Genomic DNA, 18,685 nt, shown 5'->3' on the forward strand with positions numbered 1-18,685 from the left:
GAGGAGGTAAGGATTGAAAATAAATAAAATATTATAGTCATTAAACAAAAAGAATAAATTCCTCTGTGATAGCTCAATGTAGCTCAAATTGGATGGGGAATAACAATGTCATTTTCCAGGTGCTTTTTGCCAGAACTGTAAGTGAATGATTGACTTGGATTTGTTTAGAAAAATTATTTATTTATTTTGAAAATTATGGCTGTCCATCTTATATCTTACATATCAAACCATTCAGTATTTTCTATACTAGCTGTCCTACATTGTGTAATGAATTAAGTTGCCAAGGTTGGAATCCAAAAGCCTGAAACCAGACAGGATTGTTATCAAAACATGGAACAATTGCCCTCCATGTACAAAGCTGAGAAATTAAGCCCATTATTACCTAGGGACAAATGAAAGGGATACAAAATAAAAATTGGGTTTCATATATAAATGAATAGCTAGATTCTACTATAAGTGATCTTGTTAGCTGGGCTTCTTTTTTCTGTAATAAAAGCAACTTGTCTATCTGATCTGTGTCCTTGACCTTTTTTTCTTTGCTCCCAAATGTAGTTAAGTTTCTAAAGAAACAGTGACTTGGTCCAAGCTCAGACTGACTGTTAGAAGCTATTTTGGCTATTTGAACCATTGTTTTTATCTGGAAAACAAATTAAGGTACTGTAATATTGTGACATTGAGCACAGAATGCAATGAATCAATTATGTGGAAGTATATACAGGTAGAAATTCTAATTCTTTCCCCAGAATAACTAAAGGTACTATAACATAGTTATGAAAATAACTTTACTGGCAAGACTCAACATTTTTCTTAGTAATAAGAAATTTCTGAAACTGTATCAATCTCAATGATTGCATGTCATCTGCACCTTCTACATGGAAAGCTTAAACTAGACTTTGAATAATGCAGCTATGTGCTTGTATATATACAGTACCTCCAAGATATATTTCTCATAAAGCCTAGAGAAACATGTTTAATAATACCAATGAGTGGAATTATGTTGGAAGCAATATTTCTCTGAGGTTGGCTCATTCAAAATTGGCTACTATTATACATTCTGAATTGTTATTGAAACTGTGGCCCTCATTGCACTGTCTTAAGGGTCTGGCAATAGCCCTGGCCTGGAAAAAGGAACAATTTTATGAGTCAGATTTGGAACTAAGAAATTTTTGCATTTAATTGCCTTGAATTACCAATAAGAATACAGCCTCTCTGGATTTAATGCTGCAGTTGAATAATAACTGAAAACTGGGACTTCTTGCCACCTACTTTAGATTGGTATTGTATTATACTAAAGTTCAAGGGGATTCCATTCATCCTTCATTATAAAGATGATCCATATTTGAAAAGGAGACAGAACAACTATGCATTGGTTATATGCCACCAATGCCTCCCAGAAACTGCTTTAACTTTGAAAAATCAGGAGGCGGCAGTAAAAGTGGTGGTGGTGATGGAGGAGGAGGAGGAGGAGGAGGAGGAGGAAGGTCAAAAAAGCTTGCCAAGACTTTTAATTGGTCAGTCCTGGCTAGAGGGCTGGCCTAAATGTCCTCCAAGTTATGTTCCAACTCTCAAAATAAAAATCCCAATTCACTCTCAGCAGTGAAGTAAAAGATATTTAATTTAGAGGAAGAAATTATGTATGACAGCATAGCTGTATTGAGAGAATTTGACACATTTTAAATTAGTTCATTTCTATGCACCATTTTTTGACAACACAAGAACTGTGCTGAATAAAATTAAAGAACCATCTACATTAGCATCATTTCTCACAGAAGCCAACCAGAGGACCCAAAGCAGAACAACAGTGTAACAGCAGCCTCCTGCTCATTTGCCCTCCCCCAACTAGTATGAAGAATTGTACGCCTTGGAAATGGGCCACAACAGAGTATGTGTATGTCAATGCATTGGGGGTCAGTGTTGATTCCCTGCAGTTTCTGGCACTTTCGTAGAGGAACCAGCTTAAAGTAACCCAGTTGACTGCCTAAGGCAGGACTAGAAATCACTCTCCCAGTTTCTAATATGCCTGAACCAAATTGGCTGGCTCAACAGATAGAAGTCACCAATAGCTATATCATCCGTAAATTTGTCTACTCTTTTGAAATTTATATTTTTGGCATTGGTATTCCTCATGACAGTAAAATTTATTTTAAAAATGCTTTTATTTGCCTGGAATCTTCCATGGTTTTTCATAGAATCTGAACAATGGATGAATTTTATGATAAGAAACCTAAGATTTTTTTATGGCAATGAGAGGATTAAGGAAATACATAAAGGCTTCTCCATTGAAGAAAACTTAATTAAAAATACTCATATTACCCCTAAAATGTTAACATGAAGGACAAAAATGTTTTGTTACTCAAGAGATAAATAAACATATCAGATTAGTAATTTATAAAAAAAAAATAATTTTCTTCCTAGCCATGTCACCAATCTATTGCTATTTTTATTTTATTTCCCTCAAGGAATAAACTGTTTCCATGTGTATGTGCACATATAAGGTGAGTTATTACGTTAGTTTATTGCCCAGCAGATGAAGGATTTTAACTGCAGAAATAAAAATAAAAATAAAATATAATCTGCCAATCAGAGGCATGTCATCTTTTTGCATATAAAAATCCATGAGCAATATTGTTGAACCTATTTAGTAAGCTTGGAAAGTGCTCCAAGTAAACATTAAGAGGACTTAAGGCGTGAATTCAATTTCTCATCTTTCTCTCTAAGGTGTTAACAGCTGTGTCTAGTTGAGATCATTTCAAATGCAACTTCAGGGTATATAGCAATCAAAACAGCCAAACTCTTCAATGCTTTCAAAAAAGATTCAGAAATCCATTGCTGCCTATCATTCTGGCTTTGAAAAAAAAGCTTCATTCAGGAGTTCTGGAGCAGTACAATATGCAAATATGTAGAGAAGCTGTCATCTGTGCATGGGCATCTCACATGGTTAGTAGTAATGTTGGTAGGAGTAATGCATCTTCACATATAGCTCCATTATCACAGTTGTTGCTCACATGGAAGTCAAAGCAACTTTTAGTGAAAGTCCAACTTACAAGCATTTACACTGAATATCACACCAACACTTACAGATTTGCTTGCCTGAATGGGGCTAAGGACTCCAACTTTTTCCAAAACAGGAATTATAGGTGCCATTAATATCATGAAATTAACACATTCATCATGGCACAAATTAGCCTGTCTCCCTTTAGATATTATCAAACTTTAATTCCCTTGTGCAAGGGAATTCCGCATAAGCTTTAAATGGACTAATGATTCCAGCTTAAAAACTTGTCCGTATGAATCAGCATCAACAAGTTATTTTCAAGTTTTGACATTTCTACTGATAGTATCTATATTGTATAGTGATGACATACATATAGTCTTTGACTTATGACTGTACTGGTACCTGCCTGGTCTGATGGTTTTAAAGTAAGTCATCATATGATCAATCAAATTTTATGATCCCTTTTTTGGCAATAATTAAGTAAATTTCCATGGTTTGGTGAATCTACAGTCACTAAGGAAACCCATTGTTCACTATGGGGTATGTCTGCCAAAAACTGAAAGCAAATGCCAATTTTCAGCAAAAATATTATAAATTGTGGTCATGTGACCACAAGATGCTGAAACAGCCATAAATGAGGGCCAGTTGCTGAAGACCTAAACTGTGGTCACTTAACCATTGGTTGTGGGTGGGGGGGAGGCAGCCATTGGAACTTCAGAACTGGGTCATAAAAACCTTTGGGGAGGGTCTGTCAGAACTTCAAACTGTCACTAAGCAACCAATCATAACTCAAAGACTACCTGTATGCAATTCAAAAATGTTCTTTTTCTGTTTCTTGACCATCTAATAAATATGAATTAGGATAAAATGACAAAGCAAGAGGTCTAAAGATTATAAATGGTTATATTTACTAATTTTATATAATGAATAAATGAAAGTGTCGCCTTTTCACACTTCCACAGTTTTCCATTCTTTTATCTCCATGCTATTGCTGACCTCTTGCTTATCCAACTGGATAAACACATAAATCGAGAGCTAGGCCAAGCTGCTCTTAGATGAGGTCCTATTCTCTTCACGGTAGAAATCCTTAGTGTTTAATAAACTTCAGATACTGCCAATGGTGGGCTGCCGCCGATTCAGACCGGTTCTATTGAACTGGTAGTTCCGAATATCAGCTGGCCCCTGTCCTATATTTCCTTCTTTCTGGCTCAGCCGATTCACGTGGCACAGCTGATTTCCACACCTGAGCTGTTCAACTTACCGGGGCTGCCCTAGAAGGTAAGCAGTTGAGCTTCCAATTGCTGTATTTTGAACACTGCGCACACTCCCCAAACCAGTTGTTAAACTGGTTGCAGCCCACCACTAGATACTGCATATATTCTTGTTACTCTTTATACAAGATTCCCTCTTTTCTTCAAAACAATGTCATTATCACGTGGTCACAAAATCCATTGTAAAACAATTTTGATTAAAAGCCTCAACAATTACCCAGAGAAAACTAAGTTATCACCTTCTACATCAGGAGTTAGCCTCTTCTGATCAGAAAGGAACACATGCCCGCAAAGCTCATCAAGATTATTTTTGCCAAAATCCAGAGGCACAATAATATGAATATCAGGGGCATTATTCAACTGGTTCGGTCTGCGTACGCCTTGCACGAGCACAGAGAATTTGCTACTGACCTTCTCCTGCAATCCTGCACTCTCCCTGTGTGTTAAACAGCTGACGTACAGCAATCCGCTGTGCCGCAGGAAGCAGCTGAGCTTGAAAACCAGGAAATAAAGGTCAGAATAAAGCCAGGGAGGATGGGTGGGCCCAGCAGCTGATCATCGGGTTCACTCACAGATGATCCTCAGAGCTACAGGTTCGGCCGAACCATATCAAACTGGTAGAATACCACCCCTGATGAATATATGTATGTGCTTTTATCTTAAATCTGAAATTCAATTTACACCTAATACAGCTGCCAGGGCTTTCATTCATATATCAGAGTGACTGGATCATCCAAAAGAAATACTTTCTCTTAGTTCTTTGGGGCCATGTTGACAGGTTTCCCACTCCCCCAATCCTAAAGAAATTGGATTTATTTTGGATTAGCAAACCTGAAAATTTATCTTAATCACAAAGAAGAGTACAGTTATTACTCCAGTCTTTTAAACCCTTTGAAAAAAAAGTTAATAAAACTAATTTCCTCCACTAATTTGGAAAGAATGCTTAATGAGAAATGGTGTTTAATTGACCTGTATTAAATTAAAATGTGATTACTTCTTGTTTTATCATAATTGCCAAAGAAGAAATGTAGGACAGACAGGCAGACTAGCGGAGCATATCCACAAACACATTTCTGCATGGGAAACTATCAATCAGAAGACACAAGGAAAACTCTTTAATCTCACAACACATGGGCAGACTCAACCATAGTTTCAACCGGGAAACTGTCAGTATCCTAGACTAAGCTAAATCCAAAAATGTTAGGGAATTCCTTGAAAGATGTTATTCAGGCAAATCAGCCACCATCAACTACATAGATAGAATAGAATAGAATAATTTATTGTACAAGTGTGATTGGACACACAAGAAATTTGTCTTGGTGCAAATGCTCTCTGTATACATAAAATAAAAGATACATTCGTCAAGAGTCAAGAACCATTTGTACAACACTTAATGATAGTCATAGGGTACAATAAGCAATCAAATCATACTAGGAATGATACATGGTTTAGATAAAAACCATGTTTACAGACCACTGATCATAAAAAAGCTAAGAAGGCTAAGAAGGAAGCAAAACGACCAGAATACATCTTTTCTACAACTTACATCCAGAGAAGCAGGGATTAACACCAGACAAACAGGAGAACTAATCAAAGAACTACCAAGGAGAAAACCACATGCTTACACTGACTGGGCAAGCTAGAGGTAATCCTCAGCTTATGACTGGTTGCTTAGCATTCAAAAGTTCTGATAGAGCTTCCCTGGGGGCACTTATGACCTGGATTTGAAGTTCCAAAGGTCAACCCCCCCCCCTGCAGTTCATGTGATTGTCCTTCAGGCACTTGGCAAGTAATCTGCATTTATGGCCATTTGCAGCATCCTGCAGTTATGACGTTTTATATCAGTTTTGCTGAAAACCAGCATTTACTTCCATTTTTCAGTAAAACTGGCCTATAGCAAACATTGATTCGCTTAACTACTGTGGTATTTGTTTAATGACCTCCATATTCACTTAACGGCCACCACAAAAAAGGATGTAAAATCAGGTCACTCACATGGGGAACCAAATTCACAATGGTCATGAGTGGTGACCATGATGGGCAGGCTCCATTACTCTCATAACTCAAGGACTACCAGTACCTACACAAACAAGGAGCAAATTCCATACTCACTAGCACTGACAGTGTTACTTAGTCAAGTAATGAAATGGCTTGCAAGCAAAAAATCAAGCTCAGAAAGCACCAAGTTCTTAAAAGAAGAAATGGTGTACAAAACAAATTATAGATGCCTCTTTATGAATAACTTTCACAGTATGATATTGAGAGTGGTAGCACCTGAATTTCTATCATTTGCTTGTGCACAATATCTGTGTCAATTCTGAGTCTTGAGGCAGCCATAGCTGTATTTGTACCTATGAAGTTTTGCTTAGGACTTCTATATATGTGATATGCAACAGTCCTGCCTAAGAACAGACCGAGTGACACAACTGAGTTTATCCAGAGAATTAAACTGTTATTTATAGTCATCACCTATCTGGTTGAGAGCATGTATTGCTTCATCAAAATGCAAAAACTCGCCCTTTCCTCTGTAAGAACACTATCATTCCATATAATATTTGCATTCTAGATTTTGAACAACATCAAAGCTAATTGGAAAGATATTCAAGAGACGTAGAGTCAGATTAACCTCCAGAGAATCAATTCCATGTGACTTTAGTTGTATTATAGTCCTCTCCTTACAAACTTTTCAATATGATTGGCGGGGCTGGAGTGAAGGTGAAGAGTACATTGACCCAACCCATTCTGATTCACTTTGGATAGTGAGATGAGCAACAGGTAAATTTAATAAATAAATAATAAATTAAATGTACGAGATGAGCAGGATGAGCCGAGGGGAGGGGGGTCAAATTCATCATCAGTCTCAAGTCCCTTCACACACAAGAGTTCTAAGTTCAGCCCACTTCTAATATGAATATATTATGTGTGTGTGTGTGTGTGTGTATTTATATATTCATATATTCATATTCAACCTGCACTTGACATAAAAAGCATTTCTGTAAGATTCCAAGTACAGGTAGTCCTCGACCTATAGCCACAATTGAGCCAAAATTTCTGTTCCTAAGCAAGACAGTTAAGTGACTTTTGCCCCGTTTTATGACCTTTCTTGCCACAATTGTTAAACGAATCACTGCAGTTCTTAAATTAGTAACACAATTGTTAAGTGAATCTGGTTTCCCCATTGACTGTGCTTGTCAGAAGGGTGCAAAGGGTGATCAGGTGGCTCTGGGATCCTGCAATGGTCGTAAGTACATGCCAATGGCCAAGCATCCAAATTTTAATCAAGTAAGCAAGGGGATGAGCATAAATGTGAAAAATAGCCATCAGTCATTTTTTTTAAAAAAGTGCCTTTGTAACTTTGAATGGTCAGTAAACAAACTGTTGCTAAGTCAAGGACTCCCTGTATACCTTCTCATTACATGACACACTCAAAGGCCAACCAGCCTTACATGTTCAAAGGCTGTCACTTGCATGTTTCTTCCAAATGAAACCTGAAAGGGAAAATCTGGTGGGGTGACAACTGGAGGGGTGATAGGGGAAGATGCCAGGGTAGATGCCGTGGCACACAGCTCCCTCTTTCACCTTCGCTGTTGTCTCTCAGAGGTTGCCCTCTGCCTATGGATAGAGCCGCCTGATAGGCCTACCATACAACTTGCACACAGCCTATCAACGGAGCAAAGCTGTGCATGCGGGGTGTGCTGGGGAATCCCAAATTACCCCCACACCCACCAGGCTGCTGCCAGAACCGCCCTGCGACCCGCTCTTTTATTACTCTTGATTACATAAGAAGGGAACAGGAGCCCGTTTCCTCCCCTCCAGCTCTTCTTTTATTTCTGAGGCCTCTCTCCCCTCCCCTCCCTTCCCCAATGCCAGTCAACGGGAATAATTAATGGGTGCAGAGAGAAAGACAAAAGCTTCCTTGCTATTAATAGGAGCGGGGAGGGAAGAGGAGAGGAAATGGGAGGCTTTGCAGAAGCTTCCGTGACTTACGCTTGAGGCCGGCCTGCCTTGTTCAACCTAAACGCAGCTCGGAGCCGTTTCCCCATTGCACGCAAAACCAGAGGCGAAAGGGGCTGGCTAGCGAGAAAGAAAAAGGAGGAGGAGGACGGGATCGACCGGGAAGGCCCTTAAACGAAGCCATTTCCCGCCTTGGATGAGGAGCTCCGAGCGGGGGAATAGCTCTGCGCGAGGAGACGGCGGGAGAGGTTTTTCTTCCCGCCCGCGCGCGCCCTCCGGTCTCTACGCCCGTGGCGGCGAGGGGAAAGGCGGGGGGGACGGACGGGGAACCGGGGGATTTAGAAGCCGCGCTGGCCGGCGCGAAGCTTCCGTGAGCTGGAGAAGCGGAGCGGAGCTGCGGCTGGGGACACGCCCAGCCCCGAGGGGTTTAAAAGAGCCCGCTTTTGTTTTTGCTCCGGTTCTGGGGGGCGGGGGCGGGGGAAATCGCTGGGCCTCAGCTGCCTCGGAGAGAGCGGGGAACCGAGGACAAGGAGGCGGATAAGGGACGACGGGACTAAAAGCTTATCTACCCACCTGGGCGCTGGGCGGCGGAAAGGCTTCGCTCTGCTTGCTGGCCGGCCGGCCGGAGGGGAAGGGATGGGGGGGAGTGCAGTTCGGCCAGCGGGGCTCGCGGCGGCGTTGGCGCTCAGACTGTGGCTCTCCCGGCGCCGCTGTTCTACTCCAGGCTTTGTGAGGGGAGGGAAAGAGTTGGGGGAGGGAGAGAAGAGAAATTGCAGGGCTTTCTAAAAATAGCCGCCTCTCAAGCCTGGCGGGGAGGCTAGCACATCATCTGCACCTTGGGCTCCAGCCCATCGTTTCCCCGGTGCAGCTCCCGGGCGAGCGACAACAGCTGGGCTCGGGCTTCAAGCGGACGACCAGCGCCTGACGTGCGCCATCCCTTGTCGGAGTCCGAGCAGATGGGTCGGAAAGAAAAAAGGGAAGCGGACTTGGGGGGGGAAAGAAAGAAAGAAAGAAAGAAAGAAAGAAAGAAAGAAAGAAAGAAGTGGCTGTTTTCACACCGCGTTGCGCCGGCTGCTTGGGGAATTTCGAGATTGCGGGGTGAGGGCGTGGATGAAGCAACTTCGGCGTTGTGGGGGAGGACGGAGAGCGGAGACACCGATAGGGAGGGAGGTGAGGTGGTGACCTGGCTACGGAGAGCACAGATCGAAGGCGGCTTACGCTCAAGGTATTATAGATCGCTCGCTTGGACTGCCCCAAAATGAGGCGAGATGTAAACGGGACAGTGAACTGCTCCCCCTCTTCACTTACCTCACCATCTGGGTTATGCTTATTTTCAGAAGGCCGCATTTTCTCTTAGTTTAAAGCTCCTTCATCACACTTTCCCAAGCTGGTGGTCTTCAGGTGGGTTATTCTATGGGAGGTTTAATGTAAGTACACCTCGGGAGGAATCGGGTTTACTAAAGTCATCCCAGGACCAGGCGGTCTGAAAAGTCTGAAGAATCACATTAAGAATCATGAAGTAATTACCAGACTTATTGTAAAGGGGGGTGCAGCATTAATTAAGAGGAAAATTGATGTCCATCGTTAAGCTTGGAAGAGCTGATCTTGAGCAGAAATCAACTGTTTTATTCTTCTCTAATTAATTGTACTCTGTTGTGGCCTCTTTCCCCAGAGTAGTGAATTCAAGAAGTGTAAGTTATTTGGCCATATGATCAATTTAAACTTTTTTAAAAAGAAGTAATTGAATATTTAACAGATTAACAGAATTGGAAGGAACCTTGTAGGTCATCTAGTCCAACCCACTGCCCAAGCGAGAGACCCTACACCATTTCTGACAAATGGCAGTCCAATCTCTTCTTGAAAGCCTCCAGTGATGATGCTCCCACAACTTCCGAGGGCAAGCTGTTCCATTGGTTGATTGTTCTCACTGTCAGAAAATTTCTCCTTATTTCTAGGTTGAATCTCTCCTTGATTAGTTTCCATCCATTATTCTTTATCTGGTCTACAGGCTCTTTAGAAAATAGCTTGATCCCTTCCTCTCTGTGGCAGCCCCTCAAATATTGGAAGACTGCTATCATGTCTCCCCTGGTCCTTCTCTTCACTAGACTAGCCATGCCTGGTTCCTGTAATTGTTCTTCATATGTTTTAGTCTCCAGTCCCCTAATCATCCTGGCTGCTCATCCTGGATATGTCAATCAAGTCCCCCAGAATGGTTGTAACTAATCCAAATTTCTATGTGATTGATGGCTTCTAGTTAAGAGAAGCATTAGAGAACTCAGTTCAGTTACAATTCAGGGATACAAAAAGTACTATAGTACTTCTAAGAAGTGATAATCTATCTGCCAAATGATCTGAAAATCAGTAGTTTCACTGTCATCCATGACAGCAGCATGCATATTCTCAGATGCCTATGGAGATTCTCAGTCATCCAAGTCATGATTGTCCCAAAGGTGCTTTTTCAAGAGGCAACTGGACTTTCTGGTTTTTCTTTGAAGATATTTCGCTTCTCACCTTGGATGAAAAGTGAAAAATGTCTTCGAAGAAAAAAAACCAGAAAGTTCGGTTGCCTCTTGAAAAAGCACCTCTGAGACATCCATGTTCTCAATTTTATCATATATATAAGTAGACTGGGTTATTCAGAGAACACCTCCTGCCCAGATAGCATTACAGAAGATGTTAAAGACACACTTTTCCATGCTTTGGGATAAGGTAGATGGAATCCCCTTGATAGAGGTTTTTGACATATATTGTATAAGTTTTGATTTGATTCTGGATTCTGTTTCTTCTTTTCCTTATTGTAATTTTATTATCTTAATGTATTTTGTTTTTATATTGTGATCTGTCACTTTATAAGTAAGTAGTGCTACAATTGAATTAAATAATAAAGAACTTTGTTAATATAAACCACAGGCTACCATATACTCCTTTTAACTTGCCATCTTCCAAATATGTTGAACTTTTAGTGCTATCCCAGGACAATGGGAATTATTCTATTATCCATGTGGGGCACTTACAAGTTATAGGAAAGCTTTCAAAGCTAAGAAAATATTCCAAATGATCTAGCATGGAATTAAAATATAATGCACAAAGTTGAATCAAAGGTCTTAAATATATAATATTTTTTCAAATGACATCATTTTTGGCATGCTATCATCAGAAACATGAAGTGTTTTTATTTGGAATTCCTAAAATTTCTAACAATAATTATGCATGATGTCTGGTAAATAGATTAAGCAGAGAATAGATGCCAATCAATAAGGTCAAAAATAAAGTCTTCCCTTTTATTAAAGAAGCTCATGTGCCATATTGTTTTCTTGGACACCACAGTCTTTTTTAAAAGAATATTTCATCACATTCAGCTCATTTTAAAAATTATTATTGATAGTTTTCACTGAATGCGTTTTTATCTTGCTGCTGTATCACCTTATGAGAATTGTTTGCATGTTTATGGGCATCACCATGGTATTCTTTCAAGTAGAAGGGCTTCATAAATATCTAAAATGAAATAAAGTAAATAAAAATAATGTTAAATTGTATTTTTAAAGGTCACTGAAGAATAAGAGTAGATAGAGCTGCAGATGGGAGTATTGGAAGCTGGAAAATGAGTGAAATCAAAATATGCATCTAATAAACATTTTCTTGAATAAAAATATTATGTTAAGTTTTGATACAAGTTCTCTGGAAGAAAAATACAGGGATAATTTTCTCATCAGTGTCTACTAATGGGTTTTTCATTCTATCTGCATGTTGAAATATTATCGAGAATTAAGTCCTGATGATATGTTGGTCTATCTCCAAATATTCAATATCTAGCTCATATTCATAGGTTCATCTCATTGTTACAAGAAGATTCACTCTGGAAATATTTGATGCATCAGGGATCAACCATCACTGCTGGGATGTATTAATGAACACTTTGTTCCCAGTGGTAGGTTAACAAACAGGTGGAAGATGCAAAGCATGGCAACAAATGCTTGCCATTCTTTAAAAAGGAGAGAAAAAAAATATAAAGTTGGCTTTCAACTTCAAAGAATTCATGGTTACTTTAAACATAGCTATTGATGGATTTTATCAATTCAACCATATTTGGGGAGCGGGGGGAGAGGGAGAATATTCTCATGACTCTATAATAGTGAATGATGCCAAGAGGCCAAATGTACAAACTTCCATTGCAAGACCAAGAAGTGAAAGAGTTTGGGGGAAGTGGTCAGGCCTACCTGGAAATTGCCCACCAGTTAGTTACATTTCAAGAGGCTTCAATGGAATTACAAATGAGATCAAGAGACTGAAATTCAAAGATAGTGTGACTAGTATGGCATCAATCATAAATCAATACTATAGATTGCTTACATTTCTGTGGTGTAATCTCAGGATGAGTATCCTGATAAACACTTTGGCTTTAGAACAAATGGTGTCTCTGTTCTATGGTAACCCTTGTGACAAAAGGCCAGAGAGAAGAGAAAGCAGAACATTTAGAGCCTGTAGAAAAATGACCTTGGGTGATTTCTTTATGGTTACTAGAATTAAAGAATTAAAAGGCTGCTACTAGTGATGTGATTCTTGCTCTTTTCTTTATAAGATCTCTTAAAAACTACAGTACTGAAGATCAGGTATAGTTGCTTGAGAGGGGCAAAAGTGCTGAGCTAGGCATTGAGACTTGACTGCTGTGGCCTGGAAAATATTTTCACAGTGAATCTTTCTGAAGGACAGTTAAAGCAGAAGGAGGTAGGGGAAGCATTTCTATTATGAACGATTATTGTGACTAATACAGGTTTTGTACTGAAGCTGACAGAAGCAGGGGACTGTTTTGCCTGTTTACACTCTAGAAAAATGCACTGGCAAACCACTTCCAAGAAAACTGCAGGATGTCAAGCTTGACTTGAAGGAGACTTTACTTTTGATCCTATTTAGTCTCAGGCAATTCTTCTGTCTGTAATATTGAAGCATGATGTTTTGAAAATTACTCTAAGAGAATCGACTTGATATTCTGTGTGTAGTGGGATTCATTAACTGTAGGGAATTCCCCAAAGAAATATGACATACCCAAAGCATTCTAAACAAGCAAACTGAACAACACTAAATGACTTTTTAAAAGCCAGATTTCTGGAGCCCCAGTTGCAAAGTACATTTCTGCAGCTGGCAACCTGCTAAGATCATATAGATTTGTTCTAACATTCTTCATTGGACAGAGAAAGTCAACTTCTCCTCAATAGTGACAAATAAATTGTAATAATCCTGCCCCTAGCTATTTGGGGCAGTGCAAAGACTGACCAGTTGTGATGCTAGGCTGTCAGCTAGAAAATTGACAGCCCTGGTTTGAGACCCAAGCACCACACAATGGGATAAGTTCCTGTCCTTCTCCCCAGGTCCTGCCAACCTAGCAGTTTGAAAGCATGCAAACGCAAGCAGATTAAATAGGTACCACATCGGTGGGAAGGTAACAGTGCTCTGTGATGCATGATCGTGGAAATGTCTTTGGAAAGGGGTGGCTTAATGGGCTTGAAATGGAGATGAGCACCACCCCTTATAATTAGCAACGATAGTGGAGTAAAATCAGCAGGGACTCCTTTACCTTTACTTATTTTAGCAATTTACCAATTACAGTGGCCTTTACAGCTCTTTATATCTTGATAAGTAATCACATCTGTACAGTTATGGTTGCAGCAAATATAATAATGGACAGGTTTCTTCAGCCTGACACCATCCAGATACATTCAGAAAACAAATCCAAGAATTCCCAGACAACCGGAATGATGGAGAAAGCTCTAAAATTAACTAAAAGTGCTTTGTGAACGCTTACAACAATTGATATCCTGTTTCCAAGAACAGCCATTCACACATATCTAGGAATATTGAGCCCTATTGCTTTTAAGCCTCTGAATCTTAGGACATTTTGTTTACTTATCCATTTTAGGAAATAGTATTAAAAACAAATCCTCTGTCTTATTTTTATACAGTTCTTTAAAGTTAATTAATATAATTATTAATAATCATTCTATATTGGACAGAATCTGCTACTCTGTGAAGTCATAGGAAGCCATAGAAGAATTGTGTTCCAATATTAAGGAAAAATCAGATGGGATATTTAATTTTTATTGATTTTCTGTGAAACATGCATAATTTAACCTCTGGTTTAATTTAACTTCTAGTCTAATTTAACTTTTTAAAAATATTGATTAAAAATAATTTAATAAGCAAACACAAAAACATTCAGCTTCTGGTTGTAATATATACATTATTATGTCTGATGCATCTGGACTGGCAATGATGTGTCCCAACTGTAATTTCACGGTTCTGTTCATAAACTACTTAGATGGTAACAAATGTAGAGTTTAGTTAATCATCTACCTGTAAGTACTGTATAACCAAGGAAGTAGTGATAAACATCCTTTTCACCCCCTGTGACTTCTCTGAAGCATTTGATAAAATGAACTCAAATTGACAGATAAATGAAATTTCCTGAAACAAAGGATCTCCCCATTTAAATACTAGTATAACTGCTAAAAACTAGTCTGCAACTTTATCATTTCATCACGAGTTTAACTATTAGATAATTCCCAATTTCCTTACTGGATCTCTAAGATCAGAGACAGAGTCTTTTGCTTGACTGGACAAAACAATTATCTAGCTTCTAGTTATACTCAATTATTCCATAAAACAGGAGTGTTCTCAAGATAAAAAAAAAATCAAGAAGGAGCTACATATTGGTTTTCAAGCAAAGGTACTAGTCAGAGCGGAACAGAGAGGAATTCTGGGAGTTGAATTCCACTAATATTCATATTTACAAGGTTGAGAAACATTGTCCTAGATCAGTGGCCCCTAACCGTTTTGGGGCACCAGGGCCGGATTCCATGGAGAGAAGTTCTTCCATGGATCCATGGGGCTTCGATTGTTTGCAGGACCCAGTTTCTGCCAGTCTACAGACTGGGGGATTAGGGACCCGTGTCCTACCTAGATGTTTTCTGTCTTACTGAATCTTTGCATTGAACTATTAATATGTGCTGAAACCAGTGGTGGGATTCAAATATTTTTACTACAGTTTTTGTGGGTATGGCTTAGTGGGTGAAGCAGGGGAAGGATACTGTAAAATCTCCACTCAGAAGTGGCATTTGCCGGTTCTCCGAACTGCTCAAAATTTCCACTACCGGTTTTCCAGAACTGGTCAAAACCTGCTGAATACCACCTCTGGCTGAAACCCATTAGCTTATTCAAGGAGGTGGCAAATAATTAGCTAGAATGACTGTATTGATACGTACTTGGAATTCTCTCTGCAATTGTTGCCTTCATTTGTTTTCCTGATATCACCCTTTCTCCAGTAAACCCATTTGGCTGTTTAGTAAGGGGATTTTTCATTAAATTCTTCCCATGTGCACACTATTCTCTGTGTTGCAGAAAGCTTGTTAAGTTCCGTTTTTGCAGGTTGGGGAAAGAAGAATTTCACCATTCTGAGTATTGTTGTATTATTCATTCTTTATTCTAGACATTTAAAAATGATTTTCTATTCCATATTTTCATCAACATTAGTCATAACACAGATATATGGGCGATGCCTCTTCTTACTTCTCTGTAACTGCTAGGAACCAAACTAGACAAATATGTATTCTGATTATTCCACTTTAGCTAATTATTAATGCATAAATATGAACAAGAAGTGGATTCACATGTTACTCTTGTAATTTATAGCATTATTGCTTTCAGCTGGGGGCCAATGCGTAATTTGTTTTAACTATTTTTAAAAAACAGCAAATCTACAAGCAAATGGTAATTTTTCTTATCTCAACTTTAGGTAGCACAGTTTGAAACTAGAAGGAAGGGGCATGAGTAGAATTTGATTTAAGGTATTTATCAGGCCCCCTCCACCCCCCACAAAGCTAAGTTGAAAGTCTCTTTCTTGCCTTAGAAAATGTTGGAACTCAGAACCTTAAAGTCTGCCTTCTGCTATTTATGCCTGAGAATCACTTAACAAATTGAGATCAGTAGGTTACTGAACTAAGCAAAGCAAAGATCAAGGATGAAATCTGTCTCTCAGTGAATTTATGGCAAGGATTCTCATCTTTACAAATATATTCAGAAACAAATCTGCAAAAATCTTTTTTGGGCTTAGTAATCACAAACAGCTTTTGGGGTGTTTTTCCTATGTCCTAGCAATGCAAATTTTTTTAATTCCATGGAATCCATCATATTTTATACTGAAGTTGAGCTCTGTGTCACACTATTACTTGAAGCTACGTGATAATGTGAAAGAATATATAATCAGGTAAACTCAGGAAATGAAAAAAAAAAGCTCCCTCCCCAAAATACATTAGTTAAGGTAATGCTCTGGTTTATTGATGAATTATGTAATATATCCGATCCTATTTTATTCTCTCCAAGAACTATTGATTACAAAGGGTTCAAAGAGAACTACAGATTCAAAAGAAGAAAAAGAGAATTTATTAGCTGACGTATCAAATAACAAAATAAGTATATTGAATACTGAACATTGAATAGTGTTATAAATAGAAGTAAGTCTACAAAGTCTTGCCAGGTTATATTTTACTTTTGACTATTTCTGTTAGATATTTGTAAAATATTTCCCTTTTATATAATAGTGAATAAAATACAGGAAGGGAGCATGAAAACACCAGAGAACAGCAGAGAAAAAGAATAAATGAAACAGAAGAAAAACAACTAGATAAATAAATCAGCATTTAATAACTTCAAAAATAGTAAAATAGCATAAATAATAAATTTCAGAAACAGGTACAAATCTGGAAAAGGCCAGGCTTCAAAAGAATAAAATGCATCTAAAAGAATTCTAGTTGATTCCTATAAAAGTTTCAAGATTTTGCTGGTAATAGCATACCGGTCCCCTCCTCCCTCTTCTCCCCAATGTTTTCTTTTTCTATCCTTCACAGTCATATTTCATTGAATAAGCTTAATTTTTGGCCAAACATCTATAAGCATCTAAAAACATGTCTGTTTCAAATTTGGGACATATTTCAAGGTAATGCTCTTATATCTGCTTTATTACTTTTAAAATGAATGGGATTGTTAGCCTTACTTGTTAAAGTGTTGAGGTTATTTCAGTTTAAGGAGAAAAAGGAAAGGAAATTAGAGCTGCATTGGTTACTCACTGGCTTTGAGAGTGATTCAAGGCTCTGGTTGCAGTTGATGACTGTTTACTTTGGGAGAAGAACTTTCTTCAGAGTGATAACACATGGCTTCTGGTATATAGTGATTTATTATGTTCAATTATTTTACTAGTTTAAAGGGTCACTTATGATCGAAGCATAAGCCTACAAATCTGAATAATAAGTGCTACAATAGCTAGGCATCTACAGGGGAGGGAGGAAGGGAGACAAAGAGGTAGAAGACCCTTTCCCAAACTCTGGAACACTCTGGTGTTTCAGCCCCACAATGTTTTTGGATACACAGCAACCTCACACAAATTGCTTCAGATGGCAAACAGGTGTCACGTCCTATAGATCCCTATTGGGACTCTGCCATTCCCGTGGGGAGGGGGATGGATGCATGCCTCATTTTATAACCTTTTTCTTGTGCCTACCTGATCAGTACTTTGATTTACCTTCTTGGGAATGTAAGGGAGGAATGAATAAATTGCGGGCCATCTGTTTTGTCTCAAGCACCGGAGATTCCAGCAAGTGATGCCTGAGAACAACTTCCTATCTCTTCCTTAGCCTGGGATTCTCAAAACAACTTCACACCTGAGGATTGGCTCAAGCTATGCCAGACTGAGGGGAGGAGTTTCTACCTGTTTTAACCTAATGGTATTGTGCGGGAATCCTCAGATCCTGCTTTCTTTGTCTCTCTATCCCTTTCTCTCAATACAAGTTTCCTTTTGAAATATCAACGTTTCAAGAGTTCTACTTTTTTGAGCGGAGAGGAGAGGTGAGTCCTTACACAGGGACTATGTCATGGAGTCACTGATACAAGAGCATGGCTGAGACCATGAAGAGAGCATCTTCTTTCTCCTCTCTTCATTCTTTAAAGAAAACAATAAAAAGTAGAAAGTTAATAGCGAGCTTCCCAGGGCTGTGCAAAGCTTTAAGGGGAAGCACTTCCTTGACACTGTGTCATTAAGTAACACAGCTCCTCACTTCTAAAGCATGAGGAGAAGCTAGCCTTGTTTTACCCCATGTTGCTCCTTCTCCACCTCCAGAAGCTGTCAGAGTGGCACAGAAGGGACTGCCAGGATAAATTACATAATTACTGCATCTCCACAGGGTGAAAAACTTCACCTCGGCAGCACAAACTTTCTGATCTTTGGGAGTTATGACTGCTTCATACAGGTGTGACTCATTTGTGGGTCCTGATCCATCCTTGAGTTTTAGACTGGAAAGTTAGGTTAAAAATTATTTTATTCTATCTTCGCTATGAATTAATAACATTTACACATGGCTCAATTTATAAAAAAAGGAAGTTAAACATCTGTGAAGAATACACTTTTTAAAAAATTTTTATT

General features: G+C 39.0%; 1 protein-coding gene across 8 annotated transcripts in view; it reads right to left on the reverse strand.

Moving 5' to 3' along the window:
* Nucleotides 1-9,154, reverse strand: part of CPLX2 (complexin 2) — a 139,733-nt gene extending 130,579 nt beyond the window's left edge. For 6 of the 8 annotated variants that reach the window (XM_087924210.1, XM_087924205.1, XM_087924211.1 and 3 more), the window contains exon 1: nt 8,794-9,154. The gene's annotated coding sequence lies outside the window, so the exon portion shown is untranslated. Of the gene's footprint in view, nt 1-8,253; nt 8,477-8,793 lie in introns of those variants that run through there. The other 2 variants (XM_087924208.1, XM_087924204.1) reach the window with 1 other exon arrangement.
* Nucleotides 9,155-18,685: the final 9,531 nt, after the last annotated feature.

The sequence above is a fragment of the Pseudonaja textilis genome, chromosome 2, assembly GCF_049901715.1.
Source record: "Pseudonaja textilis isolate UNSWEBS1 chromosome 2, rPseTex1.2, whole genome shotgun sequence".
Lineage (NCBI taxonomy): Eukaryota > Metazoa > Chordata > Lepidosauria > Squamata > Elapidae > Pseudonaja > Pseudonaja textilis.